Raw genomic sequence first — 20,825 nt, 5'->3', positions numbered from 1 at the left:
ATGCAAGAGAGTTCCAGAAAAACATCTATTTTTTTTCTTTATTGACTATGCCAAAGCCTTTGACTGTGTGGATCACAACAAACTGTGGAAAATTCTTCAAGAGATGGGAATACGAAACCACCTGACCTGCCTTTTGAGAAATCTGTATTCAGGTCACAAAGCAATAGTTAGAACTGGACATGGAACAACAGACTGGTTCCAAATAGGAAAAGGAGTACGTCAAGGCTGTATATTGTCACCCTGCTTATTTAACTTATCTGCAGAGTACATCATGAGAAATGCTGGGCTGGAAGAAGCACAATCTGGAATCAAGATTGATCAATAACCACAAATATGCAGATGATACCACTCTTATGGAAGAAAGTGAAGAACTAGTGAGCCTCTTGATGAAAGTGAAGGAGAAGAGTGAAAAAGTTGGCATAAAGCTCAATATCCAGAAAATTAAGAAAATGGCATCTGGTCCTGTCACTTCATGGCAAGTACATGGGGAAACAGCAGAAAGAGTGACAGACTTTATTTTGGGGGGCCCCGCAAATCACTGCAGAAGTGATTGCAGCCATGAAATTAAAAGATGCTTACTCCTTGGAAGGAAAGTTATGAGCAACCTAGATAGCATATTCAAAAACAGAGACATTGCTTTGCCAACAAAGGTCCATCTAGTCAAGGCTATGGTTTTTCCAGTGGTCAAGTATGGATGTGAGAGTTGGACTATAAAGAAAGCTGAGCCTCGAAAAACTGATGCTTTTGAACCATGGTGTTGGAGAAGATTCTTGAGAGTCCCTTGGACTGCAAGGAGATCCAATCAGTCCATCCTAAAGGAGATCAGTCCTGGGTGTTCATTGGAAGGAATGATGTTGAAGCTGAAACTCCAATACTTTGGCCACCTGATATGAAGAGCTGACATTTGAAAAGACCCTGATGCTGGGAAAGATTGAGGGCACGAGAAGAAGGGGACGACAGAGGATGAGATGGTTGGATGGCATCACCGACTCAATAGACATGAGTTTGGGTAAATTCCTAGAGTTGGTGATGGACAGGGAGGCCTGGATGTTGTGGTCCATGGGGTCATAAAGAGTCAGACACAAATGAGCTACTGAGCTTTCCTTCCAAGGAGGAAACATCTTTGAATATCATGGCTCCAGTCACCATCCAGTGATTTTGGAGTACAAGAAAATGAACTCTGTTACTGTTTCCACTGTTTCCCATCTATTTGTCATGAAGTGATGGGACCCTATGCCTTGATCTTGGTTTTTTGAATGGTGAGTTTCAATCCAGCTTTTTCATTCTCCTCTTTCACCTTCATCAAGTGGCGCTGTTGTTCCTCTTTGCTTTCTGCCTCACATTATCTACATATGTGAGGTTGTTGATATTTCTCCCAGCTTTCTTGATTCCAGCTTGTAAGTCATCCAGTCTGGCATTTCACATGGTGTACTCTGCATATAAGTTAAATAAGCAGGGTGACAATATAACAGCCTTGACGTATTCCTTTCCCAATTTTGAATCAGTCCATTGTTCCATGTCCTGTCCTAACTGTTGCTTCTTGACCTGCGTACAGGCTTCTCAAGAGTCAGGTAAGGTGGTCTGGTATTCCCATTTCTTTTACAGTTTTCCACAGTTTGTTGTGATTCACACAGTCAAAGACTTAGCATAGTCAATAAAGCAGGAATAGATGTTTTTCTGGAATTCCCTTTCTCTATGATCCAATAAACGTTGGCAATTTGATCTCTGGATCCTCTGCTTTTCTAAATCCAGTTTGTACATCTTGAAATTTTCAGTTTATCTATAGCTAAAGCCTAGCCTGAAGGATTTTGATCATTACCTTGCTATCATGTGAAATAAATGCTACTGTATTGCAGTTTGAACATTCTTTGACATTGCCCTTCTTTGGTATTGGAATGAAAACTGACATTTTCCAGTCCTATGGCCACTGCTAAGTTTTTTAAATTTGCTGACATTTTGAGTGCAGCACTTTAACAACATCACCTTTTAGGGTTTTAAATAGCTCCACTGGAATTTCATCATCTCCACTAGCTTTATTGTAGTAATGTTTCCTAATGCCCACTTGACTTCATACTCCAGGATGTCTAGTTCTCAGTAAGTGACCAGAGCATCATGGTCACATAGTAATAAAAAATTCCGTCAGTAGTATTCTCACTAAATACTTACATGATCAGTAAATCTATCTCCCCCAACCCTGACCCCCACAAAATTACTGGAGTAACTCATTAGAAACTAAGAGAATTGAGTAGTTCTTTAAAGTTGTTAATTTCAATTCAGTTAAATTTTGGAAAACATGTTTGAAAAATGATTTTAATTTAAGAGTGAATGCTCTCAAATAATTCCTGCTGACATAGTTTCAGAGCAGTACTAATTATTTATTAAAGCCATGTTTGAGTAAAGCAACAAAATCACAACAAACACTGATAATGTGTTTATTTTGATATTTTCTGTGGAAGGAGGAGGAAAGGAGTCATGTCCATTATCTCAAAGCAATTTAAACTCATTAATGGTTCAAAATGCGCTTTGCTCTATATTTTTCTATACTGACCTGTGATGACATGCAAGGAATTAATTTCTTATACTCAGACAGTATAGTAAGCTAAATGTTTAAAGGAGTAAGACAGACAGTGGGATTATTTTCACACTATGGTAATCTTCTGATTAGCTGTAAATAATTTTTTTTCAATAGACCATTTAGAAATAAATCAGTGAAAAAAAAAGAAATAAATCAGTGTCCATTTTTCTTTCATAACTGTCCAATTTCAAAAGAAGATATTTCTACCTTTTCATGCTCTTAAAAGGACACTCACTGCTGTTCTTAATATATTCTGTTTTCTTTATTTTCAACATCATTATCATCATCATTATTTTTTTGTTGTTGTTCTTGAGAATACAGCTAGCCCTGTGTATCCTCGGGTTCTGAATCCAGAGATTCAACCAATTGTGTATCAAAAATATTTTTTTTAAAAATCCAGAAAGTTCCAAAAAGCAAAACTTGAATTTGACTTACTGTGACAACTACCTAACCTTTACAATGAGCTTATGTCTATTTATATCGAATTTTGCATTGCATTAGGAATTATAAGTAATCTAGAAATGATTTAAAGGATAGGAGGATCTGTATAAGTTATATAAAAATACTGTGACATTATATATAGAGGACTTGAGCATTGTAAATTTTGTTATTTGCAGGGAGTACTGGACTCATCCCCAGAGGATACCAAGGGTCAACTTACATCCTTCCTATCTAACCATAGGATATTCTCTTAGGTTTCATATACACTTTTTGATTCCAAGAAATGAAATATTAATCATGGATACCTCATATCACACTTTATGTAATGTATATACATAATTTTATATAAGTGGTTATATATATATATCATTATTTTAATCTTTCACTGAATTTATGCTGAAAGCAATAACACAAAATGTTGAACATATCCTTTTATGTCAGATACATCTTCATGGTAGCATTAGAATTCTACATATGATTTCTAATTATCCCTATACAAATCTAACATTTTATAAAATGAATGCATTTCTGAAAACCAACTTTCAGAAGTATCATCTTTCAAATACTCTTTCACACTCATTAATTACATGGCTATTAGAACGAATTTTGGGGTAAAATGAATAATTCTTATAGAGATCAAAAAAGTTTCAAATTGATGTCTGTGCTTCAAGAATTCATATTTTCAGGTAAAAGAAAAAAAAACTGCTTGTAGTAAGGAACACCTATAAGCATCTTTGTAAGTTGGAAATCTTTTGAGATTGTTAAGGCTTTATAATGATTAATCATGTAAAAATATTTATGTAATTTCTAAATAGTTGCCAAAATGTACCTTTCTTATATGTTAAAAATCATAAATTTTTTTAGCATTGATAGAAACTTTTTAATAAGGCATAATAATAAAAAATAATAAATGCTATGATCTGTTTTTAATCTAAATTTACAGCAATCATATCTGTGATATTACATTTTATATTTCATAATATGTATATTATATAAATATGTGTATGTATAAATATACCCAAACACATCTTTAAAATTCCAAATCCCAAAGTAACTTTCAAATTGAGTTTTAAAAATTAAAACCACCAAGAGGAATTAAATGGATGTAGTATGACACATCATTTGATTAAATTTTATTTTACATAAGCAACCTCTCAAATTCATAAATGTTCGGGCAAAACAGGAAAACCAATCTGAGTACAAAACTCAGGCCTTAACTACTAAACAATGATAGTATTATTATAATGTTAAGTGTATTTATCCCTTTTATGGTCTTTAGAAAACTATTTTAATATACTCAGGAAAATGATATCACAAAAAATACCCATTAAAGGCTTAATTTTCTGGGATAGTTGTAATGGTGGTTTTTAATTTCAGCTGTCAGAGGTCAGGAAAATGTGTCTCTTGTTTAGAAATCTTTAAAGGAGGAGGAGCAGTCATGCTAGAGATTAAATGATTAAGAAAAGGATAATATTAGACTAATAGTAATTGGTATTATTTCTTTTTTAAAATTTATTTTTGAAATAGATAACCCACTTGAAATTAATCCTGGTGGTAAGCTTTCTGTTTCCACTCACTATTTCAAGTTGATCTTTAAACTGGAAATAGTCCAGTGGTGTTAGATGTACTTGCTCAACATTGTGGTCCTCACCCAAGATCTTCAGTTTACTGGTAGGGCATCCTTGGAAAACTTACCTCACTTCTCTAAACCTTACTTTTCTAAACTGTAAATGCAGAATGACAGTGATGATACTTAACTTGCAAATTTTTTATGAAGATTAAATAAATCATGCTTTCAGTTCAGAGACTGGCATTTTTTGGTATTCAGTTAGCATTTCCTGGTGGCTCAGATGGTGAAGAATCCACCTGCAATGCTGGAGACCCAGCTTCGATCCCTGGGTCAGGAAGATCCCCTGGAGAAGGGAATGGTTACCCACTCCAGTATTCCTGCCCAGAGAATTCCATGGACAGGGGAGCCTGGCGGGTTACAGTCCATGGGGTCACAGTCGGACAGGACTGAACGAATAACACTTTCACTTCCAATTAGCATTAATATTTAATGTTATTTGGTTCTCTTCTTGTTGGTTGTTTTAAGAAGTTGGTAATATAAATTCACTGTTACACTTTTCTAATTATTTTCAAACAAAACTGATCTATATATACAAATACCATATGTCATGCAAAAAAAAAAAATAACTCTCAAGAGGCCAAGGGTCACATTTGGGAGATCATTTTCAAAATTAAAGGTACAATTGATGATCAGGGATAAGGAAACATTCATTCACAATTATATTAACCCCCAAAGAGAGCATTGCTTGAATATATTATTTCAATCCTGACTTTATTTTCAGAACTTTGTGTTTCTGCATGCATGCCTGCCTAGTTGCTCAGTTGTGCATAACTCTTTGCAACCCTTTGGACTGTACCCCTCCAGGCTTCTCAGTCCATGGGATTCTCCAGGCAAGAATATTGGAGTGAGTTGCCATGCCTCCCCCAGGATATCTCCCAACCCAGAAATCAAACCTGTGCCTCCTGTGCTTCTTGCATTGCAGGTGAATTCCTTACCTGCTGTGCCATCAGGAAAGCACTTGTGTTTCTAGATGGCTGCAATAAATTGATTGTTTAATTATCCAAGTCCATATCAAATTAGTTGACATGTCAATAGATTGACAAATGTCAATAAATTAGTTGCTTAATTATCCAAGTCCATATAAAGAAGCAACAGTTAGAACTGGACATGGAAAAACAGACTGGTTCCAAATAGGGAAAGGAGTACATTAAGGTTGTATATTGTCACCCTGCTTATTTAACTTATATGCAGAGTATTTCATGCAACATGCAGGGCTGGATGAAGCAGAAGCTGGAATCAAGATTGCCAGGAAAAATATCAATAACCTCAGATACACAGATGACACCACCCTTATGACAGAAAGCAAAGAAGGATTAAAGAGCCTCTTGATGAAAGGGAAAGAATAGAGTGAAACAGTTTGCGTAAAAGCTCAACATTCAGAAAACAAAGATCATGGCATCTGACCCATCATTTCATGGCAAATAGATGAGGAAACAATGGAAGGATCACTCCTTTATTTTGGGGGGCTACAAAATCACAGCAGATTATGACTGCAGCCATGAAATTAAAAGACACTTGTTTCTTGGAAGAAAAGCTATGACCAACCTAGACAGCATATTAAAAAGCAGAGACATTACTTTGCTGACAAAGGTCCATCTAGTCAAAGCTATAGTTTTCCCAGTAGTCGCGTATGGATATCAGAGTTGCACTATAAAGAAAGCTGAGCACCACAGAATTGATGCTTTTGAACTGTGGTGTTAGAGAAGACTCTTGAGAGTACCTTAAACTGCAAGGAAATAAAAAACCAGTCAATCCTAAAGGAAATCAGTTCTGAATATTCATTGGAAGGACTGATGCTGAAGCTGAAACTCCAATACTTTGGCCACCTGATCAGAAGAACTAACTCATTAGAAAAGACCCTGATGCTGGGAAAGATTGAAGGCAGGAGGAGAAGGGGAAGACAGAGAGTTAGATGGTTAAATGGCATCACTGACTTGATGGACATGAGCTTGAACAAGCTCCCAGAGTAGGTGATGAACAGAGAAGCCTGGTGTGCTGCAATCCATAGGGTCACAAAGAATTGGACGAGATTGAGTGACTGAACTGAACTGATGTCAAACTAACTTGGCTAAACCTACATGTTCATAGTTTTTCTCAACCGGTGCAGTCAAGAAAATATCTCAGAGACTTTTTAGTGTTTTATATAAATAGAGAAGAGTCATCTTATGAAAGTAATTAAATAAGATAAAGCAATACTAAGAGAGACCATTTTAAAATATATCCAGGGACAGAGGCTGGTGTTTTCTGGATTGACTGCTGGTATCATCTAGCTTAGCTTTCTTGTTTGCAGATGCATTAGAGCAGATTATTAGAATCTGTCTAAACTCTATACATAAACATCTCCTCTTGTTATTCACTCCCTAAGTCGAATCCCACTCTTTGTAGACCCTATGAACTGCATCACATCAGCCTTCCTGTCCTTAAATATCTCCTGGATTTTGCTGAAATTCATTTCCATTGAATGGATGATGCTATCTAATCATCTCATTCTCTGTTGCCTCCTTCTCCTTTTGCCTTCAATCTTTCCTAGCATCAGGATCTTTTCCAAAATTTAGCTCTTCACAACAGGTAGCCAAAGTATTGGAGCTTCAGCTTCAGAATCAGTCTTTCCAATGAATGTTGATGCCTTTAGGATTGACTGGTTTGATCTCCTTGCAGTTCAAGGGACTCTCAAGGGTCTTCACCAGCACCACATTTTGAAACCATCAATTCTTTGACACTCAGGGCTCATCTGTACATGACACTCAGGCCTCATCTGTCCAGCTCTCACATCTGTACATTACCACTGGAAAAACTATAGCTTTGACCATATGGATCTTTGGTGGCAAAGTGATGTCTCCACTTTTTAAACATCTCCTCTAGTGTACAATTTTTCCACATTATTTTCTACTGAGTATGGAATGATGCAGTGTCTAGTGATGTGTGGAACTCAGCATTACAATTTGTTTATCCATTCTAAAAATGATGACCAGTCTTGAGCATTTGTTAGGATAGAGTCATAGTCTCCCTTTTTTCTCACTGAATTTTGTGTAAGTGTGAAGACAAAATAGAAACTAGTTCTAGAATGTTCTATGAAAAATATGCAAATCTAATAATAATAATTGTGAAAACTGCCATCCTCTGAGAGCTTTGGATTATGACAATAATATTTCTTTTCATCTAGGAGTGACAGCAGCAACAAGAAGTTGGTTTTTAACTGACTAGTATTTAACTAAGTACATTGTATAGTCCTCATGGTAGGCTGATAACTTCTCTCCAAAAAGGCTCAGGTCTTTATCTCTGAGACCTATGAATGTTACTTTATATGGCAAAAGGGACTTTTCAGATATGATTAAGTTAAGGATATCGAGATGGGGAGTTTATCCTAGATTATCCTGGTGCAGTAATCCCAGTGTAATCACGAGTCCTTATAAAGGAAATTTATAAGGGAAAGGAAAGCAGAACAAAGAATGATGAAATCAGAGGTTGGAGTGAGGCAATTATGTCTGGAAGGGGGACTTGAACCAAGTAAATATGGCAGCATCTAGAAGCTGGAATTGTGTTCTTTTTCCAGTAGTCATGTATGGATGTGAGAGTTGGACTATAAAGATAATTGAGCGCTGAAAGACTGATGCTTTTGAACTGTAGTGTTGAAGAAGAATCTTGAGAGTCCCTTGGACTGCAAGGAGATCAAACCAGTCCATCTTAAAGGAAATCAGTTCTGAATATTCATTGGAAGGACTGATGCTGAAGCTGAAACTCCAGTACTTTGGCCACCTGATGTAAAGAGCTGACTCCTTGGTAAAGACTCTGATGCTGGGAAAGATTGAAGGCAGGAGGAGAAAGGGACGACAGAGGATGAGATGGTTGGATGGCATCACTGACTCAATGGACACAAGTTTGAGCAAGCTCCAGGAGTTGGTGTTGGACAGGGAGTCGCAGTCCTTGGGGTCACAAAGAATAGGACAGGACTGAGAGACTGAACTGAACTGAGAATCTGGCAAAGACAGGGTAACCAGTTCTCCTGTAGAGCCTCCACAAGGAATACAGCTCTGTTGACAGTTTACTTCTAGCCTAGCGAGACCCATTTGGGACTTCTGACCTCCAGAATATGTGGTAATAAATTTGATTTAAGTCACTAAATTGGTGGTAACTTGTTGCAATAGCAACAGGAAAATACTGTCTTCTTGATAGAACTCTAATATTTTTCATACAGTGAATGGTTGAATTGTGTCTGTCCCTGGGTTTAAAATAGCCTTTAGTCTAATAGGAATTATAAATTACTTGCCAGTCATATTTGCAAGTTATATTTGTTTCTCATCCTTTCCTGTTTTATGTTTGATAATAGAAATATATTTTTAAAAGTATACAGGTATTTTTAAAAAGAACAGAATATTTAGCACTTCGTACTGATGAGGCTTCATAAGAGTAATCACTTTCTGAATTGGTGAGAATCAGAATTATTTAAATGTTCTTTCTGTTCCACATTTTTACTATAACAAACCCAATGCTCCCTTACAAGGCTGGAATTAGCATCACAGAAGATGTCACTCACCCCTTTGGCTCTGATATTTATAAATTTACTTTTTCTATATTGCCTTTACTTTGTGGTTTGCTAGGAATGCATTGTGAAGAAAACATGGTGAAGTCATGGTAATAGCAACTTACATTAAGTGTTCAATTCCAAGAGTCCTCCCTGCTCCAGTTTTGTCTTCTGTATTAAAAGGGGCTGACAGAAGTATGCATGAACATGGCCAATATTCAAATTAGAGAGCAGTTACTTTTATTAAATTATGCAGGCATTTGAAGAAGGTTGAACATGGAAGAAGTAACTAACAGGAAAGACAAGCTGATTGTGTCCTTTGGAGTCTCACTGGTGTCCTTATCTTACTGAACTTCCCAAGGGCAGGATTCTGGTCATAGGCTTTAACCAGCTGAATTAATTTAGCTATTCTATAGTTTCTCCAAAAGAGGCATTTTGAAGGAGCTGCTGGAGTCTATAGGGCTTATAAATTTAAGCTGTTTTAAATAACAAAAACATTGATTTACTTAGATTTTATGTTTATTTGGGATGAGAAAGTTGAAAAATTCTGAAGACCAAGCAAAAATAGAGTTAATTCTCCCTCAACTAACCCTGGGTATAACCACAGATCAGATATCTCAATCTGTTAAATTGAGAATGCATTGCCTGTTTAGATATAAATGCATACTTAGCATCCTCAAACAACTGATTTTAAAACATACATACAAATCTTTGTTACCAGAGGCATATAGACAAAAAAAAAAAAAAAACTAGTCTGATTTCAGTCAAATCTTGGTGGCTTGAAATGTTCACTCAAGGTGACTTTGTGTCTTAGCATTTTCATAATAATTCTATATTTTAACTCAGAGCAATTATACTTCCTTTATTTTCTGTTTCTTTGATTTCTTTGAAGGGAACACATGGTAGCTTCTACATACCCACTGTAACTTTCTTTTCGGATACTAAGATAGTAAAGTAATAAACTGATATTTATCAACAGTTCAGTTCAGTTCAGTTCAGTCCCTCAGTCATGTCCTACTCTTTGCAACCCATGGACTGCAGCATGACAGACTTCCCTCCATCACCAACTCCCGGAGCCTACTCAAACTCATGTCCATCACGTCAGTGATGCTATCCAACCATCTCATCCTCTGTCGTCCACTTCTCCTCCTGCCTTCAATCTTTCCCAGCATCAGGGTCTTTTCAAATGAGTCAGTTCTTTACATCAAGTGGCCAAAATACTGGAGCTCCAGCTTCAACAGCAGTCCTTCCAATGAATATTCAGAACTGATTTCCTTCAGGATGGACTAGTTGGATCTCCTTGCAGTCCAAGGGACTCTCAAGAGTCTTCTCCAACACCATAGTTCCAAAGCATCAATTCTTTGTTGTTCTACTTTCCTTACAGTCCAACTCTCACATCCAAACATGACTATTGGAAAAACCATAGCTTTGATTAGATGGACCTTTGTTGGCAAAGTAATGCCTCTGCTTTTTAATATGCTGTCTAGGTTGGTCATAGCTTTTCTTTCAAGGAGCAAGCATCTTTTAATTTCATGGCTGAAGTCACCATCTGCAGTGATTTCGGAGCCCAAAAAATATAAAGTCTGTCACTCTTTCCATTGTTTCCCCATCTGTTTACCATGAAGTGATGGGACCGGATGCCATGATCTTAGTTTTCTGAATGTTGAGCTTTAAGCCAACTTTTTCACTCTCCACTTTCACTTTCATCAAGAGGCTCTTTAGTTCTTCACTTTCTGCCTTAAGTGTGGTGTCATCTGCGTATCTGAGGTTATTGATATTTCTCCTGGCAATCTTGACTCCAGCTTGTGTTTCATCCAGCCCAGCATTTCTCATGATGTACTCTGCATATAAGTTAAATAAGCAGGGTGACATACACAGCCTTATGTACTCCTTTCCCAACTTGGAACCAGTGTGTTGTTCAATGTCCAGTTCTAACTGTTGCTTCTTGACATGCATGCAGATTTCTCAGGAGGCAGGTCAGGTGGTCTGGTATTTCTATCTAGTGTTTAAAGCCAGCAGAAGTTAGCTTGACCACCAAATGATCTCAGATAACGTTATATTTTCCTCCAGAATGACTCAGGGAAGATTGTGATGACAAGTAAATAAGGCAGGATGTAAAAAGTAAAAGTGTTTTAGTGTGATTTATCCAATTAATGGAAAATCCTCAACATCTCTTCAAACTGCTCTCTCCCATCCTCACTGCCATGACATAACTCAGGCCTCATTATTTCTAGTCTGGATTAATGAAATAGCTTCCTAATTGACATTCCTTGTCCTCAATCTTGTCCCTCTTCCTCTAATTTACCTTCTTTATAGTCACCGGTGATCTTTCTTACTCGGAAAATGCAACAACATCACTGCTTAAAAGTCTGCAGTGCCTTTAAGATAAGAGTGTAGGCTCTTAGTCATGTTATGCAATCCTTAGCTCACAAAGTAACCCTAATGGATCACTGTCTGACCCTAATCCATGCTATTCTTGAAGGTCTTTAATTACTCCGTGCTTGGAAAATACCTTGCTCTCTTTCTTTTTTGTTTTCTCTATCTTTTTGACCTTCATATTTGCGTGACCCACTTATAGAATCCCTTTTCCATCCAAGCCCTGCAGATATACTTTTGATATCACCTCTCCTTTATTTTCAAGTTTTCTCTTCCCTAAAGTTTACTTTTCCTATCATAGCACTTATCGCAATGCATTGTATTTACTGGTTTAATTATCTTTCTATCTACGTATTTTGACTGTGTGATCTTTGTGACAATTTTATCTTCAGCCTCAGAAAAGTATGAGGATCAGTTTATTCATTTATTTTAGAATTTAATAAAGAGACATGTGAATATATAAGACTTCTGGAAATGCATCAGAACTATAAAAATCAAAGGAACCTCCTATATATCAGATATCCATCCTCTTGTAAACTGTCTCCTTCCTTAAGTTCCTAACAAAGTGGCACTTGGTAATTAGGAGCGATTGAACTTAGGGAAAAACAAAAATAAAAAACATCCCAATATTTTAGTAGCTTAGTATAGTAGGAACTTCTTTCTTGCCTATAGTCTCAGCTTATTAATCAAGATACAGGTATGCTTTTCTTCATATGATAATGTGGTAACTAAAGTTCTTTATACTTTATGACTATGTCACGCCCTGTGCTCTGCTGTTCTTAGTTGCTCAGCCATATCCAACTCTTTTCGACCCTATGGACTGTAGTCCACCAGGTTCCTCTGTCCATGGGGGATTCTCCAGGCAAGAATACTGGAGTGGATTCCCGTGCCTTCCTCCAGGGGATCTCCCCAACTCAGGGATTGAACCCAGGTCTCCCGCATTGCAGGTGGATTCTTAACCATCTGAGCCACCAGGATCAGAATACTGGAGCCCAAGAATCCTGGAATGGGTAGCTAATCCTTTCTCCAAGGAATCTTCCAGACCCAGGAATCATACTGGGGTCTCCTGCGTTGCAAGAAGATTCTTTACCAGCTGAGCTACCAGGGAAACCCATGTTACCCTCTAGGAACATATAATTATTTGCATGCAGCTAGTCAAGGGGGAAGAGATATAGGAACTAAGTTTTAGATTTTAATGTGCCTGAATTTGACTTTACTACAAATCACAATCCATTGGAAACAATTCCATATAGTCTGCAAAGGAGGCTGGTGAAATTCTAGCCGTATGCCTAGAATTCAAGATGGATTTCTGTGGATGACATAGCTATCTCTTACAGGAAAACCAGCAGTTAGTACTCAGATACCCAACTCCTGGGGTCGTCCCTTTCTTTTACTATATGCATGTAAAATAACTCGGGTTTCTATTCCACATGCTTGTTCAAAGCCCAGGCTTCCCCTAATGGTTTCCAGAATTCACACTTCTTATTTTGTAAATGCTCACCCTCTTTTTAAAAATTTTAAATGTATATTTTTTTTCATTGAAGAATAATTGTTTTACAGAATTGTGTTTGTTTCTGCCAAACATCAACATGAATCAGCCATAGGTATACGTATCTCCCCTCCCTCCTTGAACCTCCATCTCATCCATCTCCCTCCCCATCCCAGCCCTCTAGGTTGTTACAGAGCCCTGATTTGAGTTCCCTGAGTCATACAGCAAATTCCCATTGGCTATCTAGTTTACATTTAGTAATGTAAGTTTCCATGTCACTCTCTCCATAAACCCCACCCTTTCCTTCTTCCTCCCTCCTTGTCTGTTTTTTATGTCTGTGTCTCCATTGCTACCCTGCAGCACTGGCGGTTTATTGTGAATCTCTGTACAGATTTGCGTTAGAAGAGGAATTTGCTCTACTGGCCACACAGTTATCCTGGTTGAGTGTTCTTCACATTCTGAGATACATATTGCGCTCATAAGGAAGGCAGATGCTTAAGAAGTTTTGCTTAGTCAGCAGTTTGAACTGAGCAATTTGCCTTTCTCTTTGATCTTAAATTTGTATTAAAAGAAGAGATTTAAATCGACTTAATTTGGTGCTAATCTGAATGGTATGTCTGTAGTTTTTTTTTTTTTTTTTTTTTGAGTTCTCATCATCTATTTCAGAATTTAGGAATCTCTCTTCAGTCTTCTTGTTATATGTTTACTTCACATCTAGTGAAGCATTCCCAAGCCCAGACCTCTGTCACTTTTTTAGCAAAAGGCTTAATATGCTAAGCAAAGTGTATAGAATAACAAATAGAAATGTTATGAAAGAATGGAGATGAAACAGTGATGGTAAGTGAAATGAAATTGTTGAGGCCACTTTCCTTAGAATTGTATCTGGCAGGCATGGGCGATTCATCGTCCATCTATATATTCTGACACATTCAGATAGAAGACTTTGAGGTGACACAATGCAGGCATCTTCTGTCATCCAATTCAATAATATTTGGGGTTCTTGTGAGCTCCAACAACAGACTGTCATAGATGTCTTCACCTCTCTGATCATCAGGATTAATTGTTCTGTTCTGATAAGTACCCAATGAAGAGAGAATACTTTTATAATAAAAGTAGAAAAACACATCTTAGGAGTACTGTATTCACTTAGAACATAGGAATTGCTTTTTCACAGTAGAAGAGAACTTGAATGATAGTCATGAAAAGCCTTAGAAAAATGTGTTTTAAGTTATTATTTCATGTTCCCTTATGCCATGCCTGTCAGACTCCCTTGCTTCTCTACTTATATCTGGCTGTATCTGTGTATGTATACATGTGTGTATGTGCACAGCAAGGATGTTTGAGCCAGGGAACTGCTGCATAGGTTAATAATCTTCTATAATTTAAGCATTTAGTTTTGCTAGACAATCTGCTGTGAAAATATGGTCCAAGTATAGGTCTCTTTTCCCCTTTAATTTAGTCAGTCTTATCTGCCTTTTATCAAAAATTGTATCTGTCCTGTTCTTTATCCCAACAGACTTATTAATATCTTGTTGCTTTCTTTTCTTTCTCTCTGACTATCCATACTCTCTGTTTTTCTTTTCTAAAGGAGAATATATGATCAGTATTAGGGGTTGAGCAAAATATTATAGTTGTTTCAATGACCACAGCCCTCACAATATTATTTTTAAACATTTTCTGACTCTGGTCAACTTATAGATATAATTTTATAATTTTAGCAAACATCTTCAGAATAAAGATGTCAATGTCTCAAAATTCATGATAACATTTTTATAACTGCCAAAGCCTTTGACTGTGTGGCTCACAAGAAACTGTGGAAAATTCTGAAAGAGATGGGAATACCAGACCACCTGATCTGCCTCTTGAGAAATTTGTATTCAGGTCAGGAAGCAACAGTTAGAACTGGACATGGAACAACAGACTGGTTCCAAATAGGAAAAGGAGTTCATCAAGGCTGTATATTGTCACCCTGTTTATTTAACTTATATGCAGAGTACATTATGAGAAATGCTGGACTGGAAGAAACACAATCTGGAATCAAGATTGCCAGGAGAAATATCAATAACCTCACATATGCAGATGACACCACCCTTATGGCAGAAAGTGAAGAGGAACTCAAAAGCCTCTTGATGAAAGTGAAAGTGGAGAGTGAAAAAGTTGGCTTAAAGCTCAACATTCAGAAAACGAAGATCATGGCATCCGGTCCTACCACTTCATGGGAAATAGATGGGGAAACAATGGAAACAGTGTCAGACTTTATTTTTCTGGGCTCCAAAATCATTGCAAATGGTGACTGCAGCCATGAAATTAAAAGACGCTTACGCCTTGGAAGGAAAGTTATGACCAACCTAGATAGCGTGTTCAAAAGCAGAGACATTACTTTGCCAACAAAGGTCTGTCTTGTCAAGGCTATGGTTTTTCCTGTGGTCATGTACGGATGTGAGAGTTGGACTGTGAAGAAGGTTGAGCCCCGAAGAATTGATGCTTTTGAACTGTGGTGTTGGAGAAGACTCTTGAGAGTCCCTTGGACTGCAAGGAGATCCAATCAGTCCATTCTGAAGGAGATCAGCCCTGGGATTTCTTTGGAAGGAATGATGCTAAAGCTGAAACTCCAGTACTTTGGCCACCTCATGTGAAAAGTTGACTCATTGGAAAAGACTCTGATGCTGGGAGGGATTGGGGGCAAGAGGAGAAGGGGACGACAGAGGATGAGATGGCTGGATGGCATCACTGACTGGATGGATATGAGTCTGAGTGAACTCTGGGAGTTGGTGATGGACAGGGAGGCCTGGCGTGCTGCGATTCATGGGGTCGCAAAGAGTCGGACACGACTGAGTAACTGATCTGATCTGATCTGATATCTTATAAACCTACAGAAACAAATACCTAATAACAGGGTTTAATATTTTAAAGTTAATGTTAAGAATAACTTCATCTTAAGATTCAACTTTTATTTTTGCAATAACTCCTAACACTGAAGTTTGTTATGGTAAAAGTCATTTATGGGAACTTCCTTGGCAGTCCAGTGGTTAAGACTCCATGCTTCCATTGTAAAGAGCATGGGTTCGATTCCTGGTCGGGGAACTAAGATCCTTGCGTGCCTCTAGTGCAGCCAAAGGAAAAAAACAAAAACAAAAAAAGAGTCATTTAGGAAGTTAAGAATTAACTTAATGATTTCATTATTTTAATACTTTTAACAATGTTAGGATTGAAATTTTTGAGAAATAAAAAACTATTGGAAAAGAAAATTAACTTTTTCTTTACAAAATCTTATAAACAAATAGGGTACTCTAGAGATACTCCAAAGAGAATATTGAAAATCATTTTTAAAACAAAAGGCATAGATAACAGTATGTAAATATGTAGATTAAAATATTTCTAGATGTCATTAGGAAACAATCCAAGTTTCTTTTTAATACAAATGTATAACAAATAAAGTAGGACAAAGCTCCATTATACTTTATACATATCTGTGCTAGTAATGTAAAGTCTGTGGATTTCAGGATTCTGAGTATGAGTGTTGTGTGTGATGAGGGAGGGGGAGATAAGTAAACGTGAGTGTGGTGACTGGTGTGTATACTGTGATTTTGTTGTATGTTGGTGTTATGGGAGAATATGTGGTGTGTTATGGATGTGGAGTGTGTGTGTGTTTGGTGTGATTGACATGTGTATGTGGATGATATTATGTGTCTGTCATGTACATATCCTGTAACTAACATGAGCATGCTTTGTTAGTATGTACATATACACAATCATATCCTATATATACACTGCATCCTGTAGTATACTTTATATCCTTGACTAGTTGTCACTTTTGATAAAACATTGCTATGCTACATACAGGTCTGGGATGGAAAAAAAATAATTCCAAAGGGAAGATTTGAGTATTGGAGATAAAGATGAACTATGAATAGCGTGTTATTGCCTCTCTTGTGTGTGGTAGAAGGATGATTATCTTTGTCTTAAAGTCCAGTCGTTCCCAAACCATTCTTTCCCCGTGTATGTACTGGACTGATTTTATTCCATCCCACCCAGCCACCTCTGTCCCTTGTCTGGTTTTCCCTACAATCAAGATTTCACACTATACTAACTTATTAGAATCAAGAGCTGAGGTATAGGAAGACATTTAACATTTATAGTCTCCCAAAGTACTTAACTGGAGAAGGAAATGGCAACCCACTCCAGTATTCTTGCCTGGAGAATCCCAGGGATGGGGGAGCCTGGTGGGCTGCCGTCTATGGGGTCGCACAGAGTCGGACATGACTGAAGCGACTTAGCAGCAGTAGCAAAGTATTTAACAGGAGTGATGTACCATGAAGATGGGAGTTAGACTGAGGCAAAAGGCACCTAAATAAAAATCATTAAAGATAAGTGAATTTTGCTGATAACAGGAGGAATATTTTTCTATACAGTTTTAAAAAATGACCATGAGTAAGAAAGTTACATAACACTTTTGGCAGCTGACTTAGTAAAATAGCTGGGCTTAAAGTAACAACAGATTGAATTTTACAATGAGCTAATTATTAGTGAGAGGAAATAACAGCTGTGAAGTAACAACTTTCATAAAAGTTTCCCCCCACCAAAAAAAAAAAAGGATGATGATCTATAAAAATACAATTAGGAGGAGAAATATTTATGTTCATAAATATGCCTTGTTTAACAGTCTTGACATTAGGTGACTTTGACCATAATTTGTTCCAGTTTTTCCATTCATGTTACCTTCCCTGCATTATTAAAAATTGATTTAAAATGCTGAGTAGTAACAGAAATTTGGGGTGTAAAATGATTACTGGCTTATTAGATTTGAAGTGATAGTTATTAAAACTTTAAAATATTTTAAACTTTAAAAGAATTTTATACTTTTTGGAGAGGAAACTTAACAACTAGGATCTAATTATAATTTTTGTCAAAGAAACCACCAGACCTTAGCTGTAGTCAAAAATACATTACTATTTATGTTTGAATAATGACTCCTAGCATAGTGGATATCAAATTGGAATCATTAGTGCCATAACCTTAAATTGTAAGAAATATTTATCTATGTAAATGGGAGAAAAATAATCTATTTAGTGAAGAAAGAACTCTGAGAGTAATTGAATCATCCCACTCCACCCTAACCCACAATCTTTTTAATGTGGAGGTTATATCTAGTGTTAGTATTTCCAACCTCCACTGCCCTGAGTACAAATTAGGTTGCATTTACAGTATCTCACAGCTTGATACTTGGACTTCCCTCCCTGGTGGCTCAGATGGTAAAGAACCCACCTGAAATGGGTTGGGGGCGGGGAGGGAGACCTGGGTTCAGTCCCTGGGTTGGGAAGATCCCCTGGAGGAGGGCATGTCAACCCACTCCAGTATTCTTGCTTGGAGAATCCCCATGGACAAAGGAGCCTGGTGGGCTGCAGTCCATGGGATGGCAAAGAGTCGGGCACGACTGAGCGACTAAGAACACACACATGCACAACTTGATACTCTGCCTTAGAGACTTCCACTGCTCACTGGTGATTTCTCATCATTACTTACGTGGCGTCATATGACCAGAATTAGCACAAGATTGGTGAATAGAAGTCATGTGTCATTGCAGGGCCAAAGTCTTTAGTGACTGGAGGGAGACATTTTCACAGACTTCCTGTACCACATAGACTAGGGAGACTACGAATCCTGGATAGAGTACCCAGAGAGCAGCGGGGACTTCACTAGCCTAAATGGCTGAGTTGCTACAGAGAACAGTTGCCCTGGAGAGTTATTCAGAGCCTCAACCAACTTTGCAAAAATTAAAACTAAACTTTTACTGCATTAACTTCTAAGATTTTGGGGTTATTTGCTATTTCAGCATATCTTTTAGTTTATTCCAACCCTTGACTATTCCAAGTCCCTCATCTTGACCAGAAGGAATTTCTGACATTTTCTAGGATTTCCAAGCATGTCTAGAGTTTTATACACCTTTTGTATCCATTCTGCTTGCATCTAATCACATCTAATGAACTGAGAATCCTCAAGAGAAGATTCTGCGACTTCTGCCCTTCTGCAAATCTTAAGGATGAGATTTCTCAGTCTATTCATCCCCATTTTTTGATCTGGGTTTGTCAAGCACCCTAACACCTGTGGTTCAGGCAGAGAGTTTGATATCAGATGCCACTACTTCCTCTCCCATACCCAAAATAGAGCAATACATTTGTCACGGTTTATGCCTGAAAGTCCAAGATTTTACTGATTAAACCAGAAGAGACCTAAAAAGGAGCTATTTTTGGTCAGTTTCTCATACCTGCTAGCTTTTATGCAACAGGAAATTTCAGTTGATTTGCCTAGGTAGTAGCTGGCTCCATGAAATGAGGACAGTCTCTCCCATCCCCAAATATCAGTTGAAGAATGTTTCATGATCGAGTGACTGTGGCACTGTATTGCACCTACTAGCAGAAACAGCTCTTTCAGTTCACAGAGAGAGCTATTACCCCAAACCATTTTTTTGAGTCCTACAGAACTGAAATCTTACCATGCTTGGAATCACCATGCATATACGTATACAATCATTCTCAAATTTATTTCAAAGTATCTCCAGATTTTCATTTGTGTGCAGAACATTTTACTCAAGTTTTTCAGCTACTGTTTGCAGGCTTTCCACCATAATCCACTGTACCAATATGACCTTTCTTGCAGCCCTTAATAAGAATAATGTTCCTCTGGGTACAAGCTTGATGACCATCTTCATTATATCATTTGCCAGACAGTAGGTGATGAAAAATTAATCCTTTCATATCTATGAGTCATTTGTCTCCCAGAACAGGAAGCATAATTATTGTTCCCAAGGCATCATGTAATCTTTGGTGACAAGAAAGAATGCTCTTGCGTCTGGCTCCAGGCCAAAATCCTGTGTCTGATCTTTCAGGACTGACCATATATAATTACAGAGACCATCTCAAAGATCTCATGAGAGAAAACTGTCTTCCTCACAATCACACCTTTTACATAGAGAGTATGTCACTGTCTGTAGTGGGAACTGCAGTCAAAGGCTCAGGCTACCTTCCCCATGTAGTGCAGTGAAGTGAAGTCGCTCAGTTGTGTCCGACTCTTTGTGACTCCATGGACTGTAACCTACCAGGCTCCTCCATCCATGGGATTTTCCAGGCAAGAATACTGGAGTGGGTTTCCATTTCCTTCTCCAGGAGATCTCCCCAACCCAGGGATTGAACCTGGGTCTCCCACATTATAGGCAGACGCTTTACCATCTGAGCCACCATGCAAGTCACCTTCCCCATGCTCATACATATATGTGTATTCTTACCTCAAACACCTCATTTTGAAAGCCTTCATCTGAAAACCTTGACTGAGGCACTTTTCAGCAACTCTGCCTAGATCTCCTTATTGTACGGTCTTTATATATTTTTCTCTACTCTGATGTAGTAGTTTTCCACTCTTAGGTCTCTCCCTTGTCATCCCTCTACCCTCTCCAGATCCAGGGAAACAGCTGGAAGCTCACTCAGGGCTCTCCTGTGGTGGGACATTTGCCATGTCTGCACTATATGTAATCCAAGTGACTCACACCGATGCTGTTCTGTGGGGTAAAATGAATCATTTTATTTCTTTGGCTCTTTCATATACCATCACAGAAAGTGCATCGGGGCTTGAATTTTAGTTTTGGGATTGTCCTACTTGTATTAATCAACCACTTTGATACCCAAGAAGTCAGCAAACTTTCCAGATATTTTCTTCCAACCTTCCTCCTTTAGTGATACAAAACTACTATGCTGATTGAGTTTAAGAAGAGGACTCGGTGCTCCATTAACTCGATTGC

Source organism: Bos grunniens, chromosome 21, assembly GCF_055505025.1.
Source record: "Bos grunniens cultivar Pamir isolate PY7600 chromosome 21, Bosgru_T2T1.0, whole genome shotgun sequence".
Classification (NCBI taxonomy): Eukaryota; Metazoa; Chordata; class Mammalia; order Artiodactyla; family Bovidae; genus Bos; species Bos grunniens.
The sequence above is the reverse complement of the archived record's forward strand: the minus strand, read 5'-3'. Positions refer to the sequence as shown.